We start from the raw sequence: 13,562 nt of genomic DNA, 5'->3' as shown, positions 1-13,562 counted from the left end.
TCGCCCCCCTCCAGTTCTTCCACTGGCCTTTTTCGCCTCAAGTTGGGAATAAGTTGTAGCGCAGGGTCAGTAGAAGAAGGGGGAGGAAGATGAAGTTTAACTGGAACCTGCTCCTTGGGGGCATCTTTAGAGGATTGCCCCTTGTTCCTATTAGACATAAGCCCCCTTAAACCAGATCTCGGCTTTAAGTCCGTACCTTCCTCTTCAATTTCCTGACTCGTGTCAATCCGAGCAACTACCAGCCCAGCAGAGTGAGCCGCCAAGAAGCGATCAAGATCCGAGCCGAAATCTGAAAGCTCTACTAGCCTTGTTGACACCTCGCCCTCCTGGTGGAGATGGAAGCGATCGATTTCAGCTTCAAAGGACGAATGTGAGGAGTCAATTCCCTCCCTTGGAACGGCTACCTCTTGGAGAACGCGCTGAGTGGGTAGTTGGACTGGTGGTAGGTCTCTCCGAGCAAGGAAGCCTGGCTTACAAACCTCAATACGGGCTAATCGGGGACTCCCAGCCCTTATCGCTTGACCTACATCCACGAAAGCACGGGAGAGAGGATCGTCGTCCAAGATGAGGTGAGCGGCACGTAATTGCCCGTCCTCGCTCACAAAAATCTCGAACCTGAAGAGGTAGTTGAGAGCTTGGTCGTTGACCAAACTTATCCTCGGAGTAGTGTGCGTTTTGTCTGCAAAAACCCAAAGGGAAGGTTATGTTAGTCCGAGAAGGCAAATAATCAAAGCCGAGATCAAAATAAGTGAAAGGAAAACTCAAAACTAAGATCCCTGCCGGGGGACCTGACCCTAAAGTGCCCCACCTGGTGCTCCTGCCCTAACTTGGCAGCGAAGACCGTCATGCCATGCTCCGGAGACAATCAAATAATCGTCCTTCAAGCCTTTGTTGGACTTGGAAAGGCAAGATATCAGCCTCACCTCGTCGGACCTGGATTTCAGGTAATACGACTCATTAAGGCTGTGGCACTCGTACAAGTGAATTACATCGTGCCATGAGAGGCCGAGGTTCATCTGTTCGTTTAAAGCGTCTATGCACCCTAAGATCTGGAACTTGTTAGCGGCGCACTGGTGGGAGGCCAGCCTATGACTGCGCAAGTAATCCCTAGTTATCCTCCCCATGGGAATCGTCAATCCTTCTTCTATAAAAGCGATCATAGGAATGACGACCTACTTCGTCTCTCTCTTGGTTAGGATTTGGTCCAAGGAGCAGTATTCTAGATCCACTCCTTGCAGGGATACGGTATTTGGCCCTAAAACCTTCCATGCCGGCCGGAGAATCTACTAGGTTCTGAAACTTACCCATCCTACTAACCCTAGGTGGCATGAAAAAGGTTTTGCTAATGGAAGGAGGTCGAGGAGAACAAAAAAGAAGGGGAGTTAAGGAACGCGGGGAAATGAACACTTTTGGGGAGCGCGAGTTCTAAACCTTTCGAGCTTTCAAAGGATCTGCCGGGAATTCTTACAGAAATGGCTATGGACTTTTGAGTGTTTTGCGAGAGAAAGTGCTGAAGTGCTTTGGAACACTTGAGTGTCTTTTCTAAAAAAGGGAAAGTAATTCCCTTCAGAAGCCTTATATAGCATGGGAAGAAACAAACGAGGTTACTCGCGCTCAAAGAATTGGGGAAATGCCAACCGTTGATCAAGCGCCCCACCATTGGATGCGAGGGAACATAAAGCCGCCTGGTACAATTAATGGCGCCTCATGAGCTACGAAACGCTAGTAGCAATAATGAGGCACGTGAAACTGTATTCCCACACACGTGAGTCAAGAAATTGTGATGATTTATCCAATAAATATCAAAATCCCACATTTTCTCCTTGGATGAGAGGGAAAAACCGGAATTTTGAGGGGCTATTGTAGGGGCAAAGGCCTAAAATCATACAATAGGCCTTGGGCCCCATACGGGATGGTCAACCACGTTCGAGGAGAGGACGTGGATGCCAAAAGGGGCCCCAATCCAGTTCTCGTAGACCTGAAGTCATTTAAAGGGCAGTCCGAGGAGAAATGTCTCCTCGGATGTGACGAGTATGGCTCAACATGCACTCTGCCTACTAAAAGGACTCACCCCAACGAACACTAGTAACAAGGACAATCCCTACAAACCCGTGGCAAAGAAGGAAACGAAAGATGCCCAAGGAGAGGCTATAACTACCACATTAAATGCGTTGCAGCTACTTTTCTGACCGCATTAATGTGGAGAAGACCTGTGAACAGTGCTACCTTGGCTACCACAACTCACAAAAAGATGGAAGGGGTGTCCGATGGGACAAGCACTCAAGTGGGAGTCCAGATAATCAACAAGTGTAATGGCACGATGGCTTCAAGGAGACTATATAAGAAAGGGAGTCCTCATGAGGAAGGGCACGCGAGAAAAGGGAGAGGAACAGAAAAAGAACTGGAAAACTTAAAGGAAGAACCAGCAAATATCTATCTCATCTCCTCGGACTGAGAATATATGGGCATTAACAGGATCTTCTTGTGTCCAAGTGTTGTGTAGCCCAAACTTAACCTCTATCTACTTTGCCAAGGCCCGATTTTGTAATCCACTATCTACAAATTCATTGTTTCAGGGTCCCATGGACCAAGACCCCATACTTGTTGGGCTTGGGCCCCAAATTGAGACCCTACAGTCATAATTAATTTAATAATTATTTTAAATATATATAAAAATATTAAATTAGTAAAAAATAGAAAAATTAACTAAAATAGTCTAATTAAGACTATAAATCCATATTTTAACTATGTCTAATATATCCATCTATAGCCCAAATATGAAATATCTATCCAATAATAATAATAACCATTTTTTTATAAAAAGAAAATTAAAAGCATCAGATTGTCTTTCCAATTTCCACTTTCCAATGCCCACGTGACCAGCTGTCTAGCTCATATTCACAAACCTAAAAAAGCACTAGAAACAAAAGTAAATGAAATTAAAGGGAAAGATAAAAAAGCAATACAAATAAAAGCAGATGAAGAAAGAATTGTTATGTTATATCTATTATATTTTTTGCAATATTTTCACAAGAATCACATCAAAATCTTATGTAGAAAGTTGTTACTAGTTCTAATTTGAACCCACTACTAATTTTTTTTTTTACTCACTAATATTAGCTAATAATAATCTATTACTTAAAATTTATTGTGAAAATATTGTGGTAGCATTTCTTAATATTAAATATCACACGTTTGAATATATATATATATATATATATATAAAATAAAATAAAATAAAATAAAAAAACCCACATAATCACATACAAAAAATAATAATAAAACTAAGGGATAAAGACCACCACACATTTTCATACGGACCCAATTTATTACTCAACTCTTAACCTCACATTTACTTCACAGTTATCACATTCACATATTCACATCAGAGAAAAGAGCAGAGAAAGAGGAGAATCTGAAGCGCCGGTGGAGATCGAGGTGCACAGATCGAAGGCCAGCGATATTGAGGTCGCCGAAAGGACAAAGCTGATGGAGATCGGCGTTTACCATGCAGCACTACCTCATTCACTGCCCCACCGCCGTTCGTCCTCCTCCCCACCACCAGAATGGGTTAGATCGACTTGTTCTTCTTCTTTTTTTTGTTTTTTCCTTCATATTTGCTTGATCTGATTCAACTTTATTGTAAGAATTGGATTTTGTTTTGTGTTTGGATTATGTGAGACGTTTTTTGAGAGTGAAGCAAAGAGACTGAAACAAAGATCAAACGTTTTCTGGGTCAAATCAGACATTTCTGATTTCTTTTTACTTTTATTCAAATTCTTTACCAGTGGATATTTTTTTTCCAACCAAAAATAGTAAATATTCCGGTATGGTGCCATTTAAGGCTTTAATTTTTTTTTTTTTAAAAGGGACCTATGAGAACCATGAGGTCCAACCGTGGTTCGCACGAGTCCTTGCTTTTTTCCCATAGAGCGGTTCTTGAGGCTAAAAGAACCGCAAAAATGAGCGGTTCGAGGTTTTTTCAGTCGGACCGTACGGTCCAGTCCGGGTTTCAAAACCTTGAGAATTAACTCTACTTTTAAATTCATCTACTAAAACTATATTATTTGTAAATAGCATTCACCAAGGTACTTTATCTTAAATTGATTTAGTGAGCTCATCATTACTCTTGCAAAAAAATATAGACATAATGATGATCCTTGATGCAAACATGTAATTATAGGAAACTCACTTGTAATGTCTCCACTAGTTCTCATATTAGTTATGGCTCCATTGCACATTTCTTTAATCAATTTAGTATAGTATAGATGAACTTCTTTCTTTTCCAAAGCCCATAACATAACATCTTCAAGGGTGCTATCATATGCTTTCTCTAGGCCAAAATGGGCATTTGCCTTTTTTGCCTAAAACAAGTAGCAAAATGCCCCTGTTCTGAAATTATTTAGCCATATACCTCTGTTTTAAACTCGATTTTCTAAAAATTGAGTTTCAATGAAAAACTCGATTTTTAGAAAATCGAGTTATAGGCAGAAAACTTTAAAAAAAAAAATTACATGGAACTCGAGTTCTATGTAACATTTTGCAAGTAACTCGATTTTCATTAAATCAAGTTTTTCACTGATCAAAACAAGAGCATTTTGTTAGATAGTTTTAGAATAGAGGCATTTACTACTTGTTTTGGGCGAAAGGGGCAAATGCCCATTTTGGCCGCTTTTCTCTAGGTCAATAAAAATCATGTCAAGATCTTTACAGACCTCTTTATATTTTTCCAATATATGTAAGTAAGAAAACAACTAGCATGGTAGATTATCCTTGCATAAAACGAAATTGATTATTTGATATTGTGGTTTCATGTCTTAATCTATGTTCACTCACTCTCTCTTAAAGTTTCATACTGTGGCTCATAAGTTTAATTTCATGGTAATTTATACAATTTTGAATATCTCTTTTGTTCTTGTAAATAGATATTAAAATACTTCTCAACCACTTACTAGACATTTTTGTTAATAGTTAAGATCTTATTGAAAAAGCTTGTGAACCAATATACATCTTGCATCCCCTAGGCACTTCCAAACTTCAATGGGGATTTCATTTGGTCCCCTATCTTTTTGCATCCCTTACATTATTTATCCTAATTCTTCAAGCAAATCTACAGTTTCTATCCTCTACCCAAATCTCTCCAATTTTTCACTTCGCTTTCATAAACATGTTTGTAAGAAAATCTTTTCCATCTCTTCACTCCTTGATCTTCATTTTTAATGTACCAAACACCATTTAAGTTTCTTGTTTTCATTTCCATTGTTTAGCAAGTTTATAAATATTCTTTTCTCCCTCTTCATCTTCAACTTGCGATATAATTTATCATAAGTGACAACATGTTCAAATTCTTTTCTCCCTCTTCATCTTCAAATTCTCCAAGGTACGTCTTTAGCCACTCTTTTAATTAATACATTTAGCCATTTCATTTCACACATTATCAACATGTACATTTAAATTCCACTTTCTGTCTTAAATACATCTTCTTTGTTCTCCTTAAAACCCCACCAGTACTTATTGACGAATCACGTGAAATTTTTTTTAGTCTAACATTAATTTAAACATAGTTTTCAACATTGTCTTGCTGTTGGAATCCCACTGTTAGATATGAATACAATTCAATCAACAGGGGGGGATATCTGTTGATTGAATCTATTCTCCATTATATGCAGTCAGATACCTATCAAGGCCTAATATTTCTTCTAGATGAGCATACTTGCCCAGTAAATAAATCAATCATGTCCACAAACATCAAAGACATACCTAGCTAAAAAGCCTTATCTACTCAACCTAAAAAAGGATCTACTGACGGCCATTAGCTCTCATGTCTGAAACAGGAAAAGTCCACCACGTGTTGTCCGTTGGAATCCTATTCTACCATTGGAAAACTGGATGTTGAGTGGTTGACACATCGCGTGCCCAAAGCCATAGAGCCCAAATCTGGCATCACATATTTTGTCCCTGTTCCACTTTTAAAAAAGCATTCAATAAGACTAGCCTAAAAAAATTCACAAATGGTTGATATTAAAAGCTCTAATTAGCATAAATTAATGGCTTGTTTGAATTGATGAAGAGTAAAGTGGAGTTGAGCAGAAATTAGGCTAATTTCTGGCCAACTCTACCCTACTTTCCCTCTCTCCTCCTCAATCCAAATAAGCTATAATGTGGTATGGTGTGGCTCATGTCAATATGATGTTATATATGAATCACTTTGACACCTCAATAAATCGTAATTTTTTTGGGTGTTTTTTGCATTACCGAGATATTGTGTGTTGTTTCGTAACACACACGTGTGGGTGTTATTAAACTATCATGTGTGTGTCATTTGATGGTTATTAAAGTGTGTGTCATTTCATAACATGACAGCTAAATTTTGTCATAGTTTTACATGAATTGAAGTGTTTTGAGTTTGGAGCGTGAAGAAGGCAGATACGTCCATGAAAAAACATGTCCCATGTTTTATATTGATACCATATTGCATATGTAAATACAATATAGGGAGTGACAGCCAACAAGACCCTCAATCTCATACAATATAACAACTTTGTGGAAGAATTTGTATTGCTAAGCTATGAATGAATGCAAATAACTAAATAAGAAAGGTCGTAATGTGCAGCAACAATGGGGAAAAAATCTCTTTTTCTCACACCCCAAATGGCCTCAAAGTTGTGTTCTATAATTCTCAACATGTTTCAAAACTGCACTTTTCCCAACAATTATCCCGAATTCATTTTCATTCAAGCTATCCAACTTCAATGTTTGTAGGATTAACAGAAATAAAATTTTATAGAATTGCTTTAGTAAACTGGTCTTCCAAACTTACCTTAAAACATACAAGAAGGAGAGGTCGGGAGCTTTCAAGATCAAAGTGATGCAACACAATGAACTCTCAAAAGGGAATAACCTAGCCTACCTAGAAGTACTCAATTAGAGTTACTTATAGTTGGCATCAACTGGTGAAACGAAAAAAAAAAAATGAAATCTAGGCTTTAGTATCTTGGTTTGGTTGGAGTAGACACCAAGCATTGGAAGAAAATTTATAAATAAAATTTTATTAATCCATGGTCAAGCCTCTATAAAAGTGAAATTCTAGGAACCTTTAAGGAAGGTTCCAAATTACACCAATCATGGAAAGAAAATAACTCATAATAAAATTACATTAAATATGGAAATAAATCTCTCTGATAGTCTGATTGCTCAATCAATCAGCATCGATCAAGTCCAACAAAATCAATTAGCATAACCACAAAGTGTATCACACAGTAAATTATTTCCCACTAAATTATCAGCCTGTGCAAAAGAAATCATCACGTAATAGTTAACAGGCCTGTGGAACGTGTTTGAGTTAGATCTTAACCTCTAGATTCTACTAGACCCACGAACTGGAGATACATATCTACATATCAACTCATGTAAATATGGAAAGACAAGAGGTCCTCCATCATTAATGACTGACATAAGAATTAATGGGTGGTTGCTTGATATTAAAATGCAACCTAAGATGACTGGGGAAGTAAAATGGGAACATTTAGTAACAAGAGTGAAAGGAACATTTTTAAATGGGAGTCTACCTAAAGATGTAGAATGCAACTCTAATAAGGAACACATTCAAATCTAGAGAGAGAGATATCACTTTGTGACCTTTGTATTAATTAGATATATATAATTCAAAGAGATAAATATTGTACCATTTACATTGCTAGGATTCCTTTGTATATATAAAGACAAGTTATGTTTCTTTACATACCAAGTTCGTCATAATCTAGTCATTTTATCCTAGAACACATTCTCTTCAACAATTGACACGTCCCTGGCTTTGGCCAGACTCGCTAAATCATAAGCTCAAATTTATTATCGTAACAAAACTGTACTTCTCTAGTTATTGGAAATTTCAGAGTATTTGTACCCAAATAAAAAATGCAAATTTTATTCTACTATAAAATTTGATGTGTGAGTGCATCATTTAATATATTTGCAGTATATACACTTCATGTTTATGCAGATATGATAATTTTCCCAAATCAAAGTTACAGTGTTACCTCTCTTCTTAAGCTTGTTTTGGAAGCTTTTTTTCCTGCTAAATGCTGCCTCTTGCAGACAGAAGAAGGTTCAAATATTGGCAACAAAAAGATAGGGAACCACACATGGAATTTGCAATCCATCAGTAGCAAACTAAGACTTACTTTCATGTATGATAAAGAAAACTAAGACTTGCATTCATGTATGATAAAAAAAAATCAATGAGTATTGTAATTTTGACTAAGTTGTACATTACTAAGTATCCAACATCACATTAAACAACACTACTTTAGGGGGAATAAATAGAATTGCTGGATCATTGTTAGTTGTTTAAAATCTGGGCCTAAGTAGCATAAAATCAGCCTATTCATCAGAAACACATCTTCAAGTATCAAATTACAAGTTTCAAGAATTACTACAGGCTGACCAAGTTCCTCTGCTCAACGAACTGCAGCAACAAGATCCCATTTGGATTCAGTGTACAGGATAGTGACAAGTCCAAACTGACCACTCTAGCACTGCGACCAACCCTATGAAAAAATTCTATAGCAGAAGTAGCAAAGTCTGCCTGGAATAGATAGATAAATTTCAATAGTTCTAAGTCCTCTATCTATTCATAAACCCCCACAGAATATGTTGAACAAACAGAAAACAAAATTGTAAAAACAATTTGAAGGAAGCATGCTACTTTTAATAGTACAAGAGGTCACATGACGGAAGAGCATGCAAGAGAAAAACGAAAGATCAGCTGGAGTTTCCAACTGTAGGATCCCATACGAAGCCTAATCTCACTAATACTAAGAATGTTTTTCATAGTTTCCTCTGGCTACAAAGTGCTCATGGTGATATATACATTTTTTGGGGGAGGGGGGTTCAAAAATTTTCTGATATTGAGAAACTTCTAATTTTATTGTCTTGAACTAGTTTTAGAAATCTGTGTCCATCATATTATTTAATTTTGGATAAGAGTGTCCATCATATTATAGAATTTTTTTTCCTATTTAGATTTACTCTATTGACATGGAGTTATTAAAGTGACTAATTGTTTACTCACCACTCCAAGGAGACATCCTTATGGTAACAGTACAGTGAATCCCAACTTTCAACAATATATTTGCCACTGCTTCCACAGCCTCAACAGTGTTTGCAAACACCATGGTTTGGAATTCAAGAGTTTTAGATATAAAAACCTTGATTTTCAGCACTTATGAGTTCATCCACCTGAGTCTCAGTTGTAACTTCAATCCACCTTTGCTTCAATATGAAATGGAATTGAATCAATAATCACCAACTCTCATGCATTACCACATGCATCGTAACATCAAAGAGGTTATTTTGCAGTTAAATTGCAGAATAGTAAGAATACTTTTCTTTATTTATAATTATTTATGACGAAGAGCCTCTTCAGGGCAAGAATACATATTAAATCAAAGATTGTTATTTGTATAGCATTACATCTTTAACCAGTTGTGTATATACATGTGCATGAGTTCACATCATAATGCAAAAAATCTTATCCTGTCATCAACTATAACAGAATTATTCAGTAATTTTCAACTCAAGGCTAAATGTTTCAGGATCGGTGTGGCAAAAAGAAAATAGTGAGTTCCCTATCTAAGTCTTTACTTGATTACAAGGCCGCACTGTTTGGCTAGAACTGGAAAGCAAGAATAAATATCTCACTGTAAATCACTAGAGTTGCATGTTTTTTGTCCACCTTAAGTGTTATTTGAGGTTTAATTCCCTCCTCCTGACCCATCACATTCTTAATCCCACTAGTTTCCATGAGTTAATCACGTGATAATGGCTGCATACTTATAGGGCTTCACCCAACAAGCATGCAAGGCCTCACCTGAAATTCTACATGAACGATTGGAAATGCAATCAAGTTATTGTTAAAGCATTTGCCAAAGAGTTGGCTAAGGATCTTTTAAAGTGGAGGAAATCATAATTTTAACCCACACAGTGCATCTCGATTGGTATCACAAATTTCATATATATACCCTGACTATCCCTTTCAATTATATTATCCAACATTTCCTTATTACACAGAAGAATTAATAATGTTCATCTACAGAATACTTCAATTTACCAAGCAAGGCATTAAATTGTCATTTACTGCCCTGAAATGGTCCAAAATTTATAATCTGAACTTTTGTCCACTGATAGCATTTAGGCATCAACAAGGAGAATCAAAAGGATCACCATGGACATTTAGATGTAGACGTATATGCATACATATATGAACATAATGCACAAAGCATACATCTCAACCCATGTGTGATTTCATCATTTCATATGCTATGGCACCATAATATAATTCTTTTGCATGGCTGTAAACATCCTTATATTGGGCTAAAGTAAGTGACCAAACTGGCATTTAGCAATTGTAGTTTAGTCATTAGATCACCACAAGCTTACTCTTAATGAGAAGAGTCCTACTAGTACATACTAAAGTTAATATAAATATTGATATAATGTGGTAATGCTATATGAGACATATCAATAGAAACGAACAACCTCCAACAATCAAAACGATGGAATAATTGAAGGAATGGGAGGCTAACATTAGGAGAGAGACCAGCAGCAAACCAATGCCCTCCACCTGAGTGATGGTCAACCTTGATATTTTGAGTAACAGGCTAAACACGCACACACACAGATGAATATACAAACACATAGACGAGAAATACTTGCTATATGTACACTAACTTCTATATGAATAAAAAATGTACAAATTGCATGAAATATCCAGCTGGATATGCATATTAATATTAACATATAGAAATGAGGGAAGTCAGGGAACTTCATAAGTCAAATAGTATATTGCAATAAAACCTTAATAATCTGAAAGGAGTTTGGTTTTAAACAAGAGTATTAGTTTTTTTTTTGATGGGATGAGTATTAGTTATTATTTACAAAAACAGATAAGTACCATTAGCCCATTAATTGTGTAATAATAATTCATAATACAGTAAAACATATTAACTAGTTGATGTTAAATGTCAAAGGGAAGATTCTAGAATTTAGGAAATTAGGGTTAGGGTTTGTATAGTTCCGGAATATTGCTATGGAAATCAAAAGCATAACGAAGAAAAGCATAAAATAACTACTAGATCATACTTGTAGGTTCCTAGGAATCACTCGTAGTGAATGAAAGCACCACAACTTCTAGAGTTTGATAAACTCAAATCCAGCTATCAAGTTCTGATTATACATCAAAAACAAGAATCATTGCAAAGTTCATAAATTTCCAGCAAGTACAATCAAGTTTGTGAGTTCTTCATTCCCATTCAACTTCAACAAAATTCCTAAATTTCTACAAACCCTAACCCTAATTTACCAAATGCTAGATTCTTCCCTTGAAATTCTACATCATCATTAGTAAACCCATAAAAGGAGAGTAAATTAAAAAAATGGCAAAAAGGACTCCTAATACCATTACATCATAACATGGAGGACCAGTCCTACCAAAAAGATCTTAGTATTGCATATATTTCTTTTATGAAATGATAAAAATTATAAATAAATTAAAAAAAAAAAAAAAAAAAAAAAAAAGAGAAGAAGAAGAAGAAGAAAAGCATACTCCTAATGATAAATGGCTAAAGCACTCTTAATATCAATACATCATAACATGTAGGACTACTCCTGACAAATTAAAAGACCTTGGCATTGAACATATATCTTCTATGAAATGACGAAAAAAGAAGAAAAGAAAAGCATACTCCAATTTTAATCATATTACTATTTCTCACTTATGCAATAATCAGTCTTTTTTTTTTTTTTTTTGGTTTTATAAGCGAGTTTTGGCTATAAGGGGAGGGAATCATCAGTCTTTGTTTCTTCATGTGTAAACCACCTTAGACACCTCTCTCTTAATCGGTTCCACTTCCACCCCACCTACAAATGCAACTAATATATACATTGGTAGATGTTTCATAATCTTCTTTATCTCTTTCAGGTAATTCACTTGTCATAAACTAGTAAAGGGAAAAAAAGAAGAAGAAGTGATAACCTTTATCAAAAAGAGGAACAGTTTTAAGTACTTAGGATGCATCCAAAGAATTACAGACAAAAAATTACAATCTAAAATGAAGAGAATCAATGAAATCTAACACCTAATGCAAATTACTAGTTTGAAGGTTACGAGACCACTCAAACAAAGACGTCAAGACTCAAGAATGAAGATTTCTTCTCCATAATTAAATTCCCTGCACCATTTAAAGTATGGTTGCTCCTCTCGCTCTCCACATTGCCCACATAAAACATAGAGGAGCTATATTCTAAGCAAAGGGGTGCCATGTTTACCAAACCAGTTCTTCCACCCAAAAACTACATCCATGACTCCCCCTGAGATCACCCAATGTACCCCCAACATCGAAGATACTGGGGCAATAGCATAGTGCACTAATAAAGGGATCCACTGTTTCACCACTGCATTTGTAGATGCAGCTCCACTTAAACCAGTATTATTCCTTTCCTTGAAAAATTGTAATGTAGGAATTTTTCCTCATGCTGCAATTCACACAAAGACAACCAAGTTTTTTGGAGCCTTAGTACGCCAAACACTTTTCCATGGAAAAACCACCCCGTTGGAACCAATTAATGCCTCATTTTTTGACAAATAATCAATTTTATTAGAATATAATGGAATGCACCAAGTACAGAGAACATATACTAGATGTACATCACAACTAAGCTCTAACATTACACTGACCAATAAAAGCTAATAAGTTTTAAAAATAAAAGAATCCTGATGCCGTCATCCATTCAAACAAGATTCTCAAAACTGCAATTTCAGTTCTAAAATAGTCCATTCACATCACTCAAATTTTCTAGCATTTCTTTCCAGCCAAAGGCACCAAACCTCTTAATGCTTCATTGTAAGAACAAACATCAAATTCACCATTGCTTTTATAGTTTTATTATTAAAATAACAGAATAAAATAACAGAACAAAATATACCAAAACTCAACAATGGTAATATTGTGCAAAGCTTAAAAGGATTACTAATTCAAAAAGAACGTGCAAAAGGATATCAAGAGAAATCACATAAAAAATCTGAGTCTAGAGTCTAGAAAAGTACTCTTCATGCGTGGTAGGACACTAAAAATAGCTGTTTAGTGTTTACATTCATTTACAATCATGTACACTCAGGTTACAGTTTCATAAAGAGATCAACTTACCACACAAGGGGGGTCTCTGGGGGAAGCTCATTAGAACATGTGAAAGGTTTCCCTGTGACAAAAGGGTGCTTTGAAGCCTGCATGCATATAATTTCACTGCTTGAACTTTATTTAAGAGATGACAAAATTGACACAGTTGAAGCAAACTCAACAAGTCCATCAAGAAATCAATCAAAGCTAATCGTATTTGACTTTCTGTTACAAGTTCATGATAAAGACAGCCGTTAAGGACATCATTTAGAGATGGTAGGAACATTTAGTGAATATATTGGTGTCTGCAACTTCAGACAGTAACAGAAGATAACCTTTTATAACATCTATTTTAGGCAAGTTCTTTCTGTATGGGTAGTTTGTGACAAT

The sequence above is a fragment of the Quercus robur genome, chromosome 3 (assembly GCF_932294415.1).
Source record: "Quercus robur chromosome 3, dhQueRobu3.1, whole genome shotgun sequence".
Lineage (NCBI taxonomy): Eukaryota > Viridiplantae > Streptophyta > Magnoliopsida > Fagales > Fagaceae > Quercus > Quercus robur.
The sequence above is the reverse complement of the archived record's forward strand: the minus strand, read 5'-3'. Positions refer to the sequence as shown.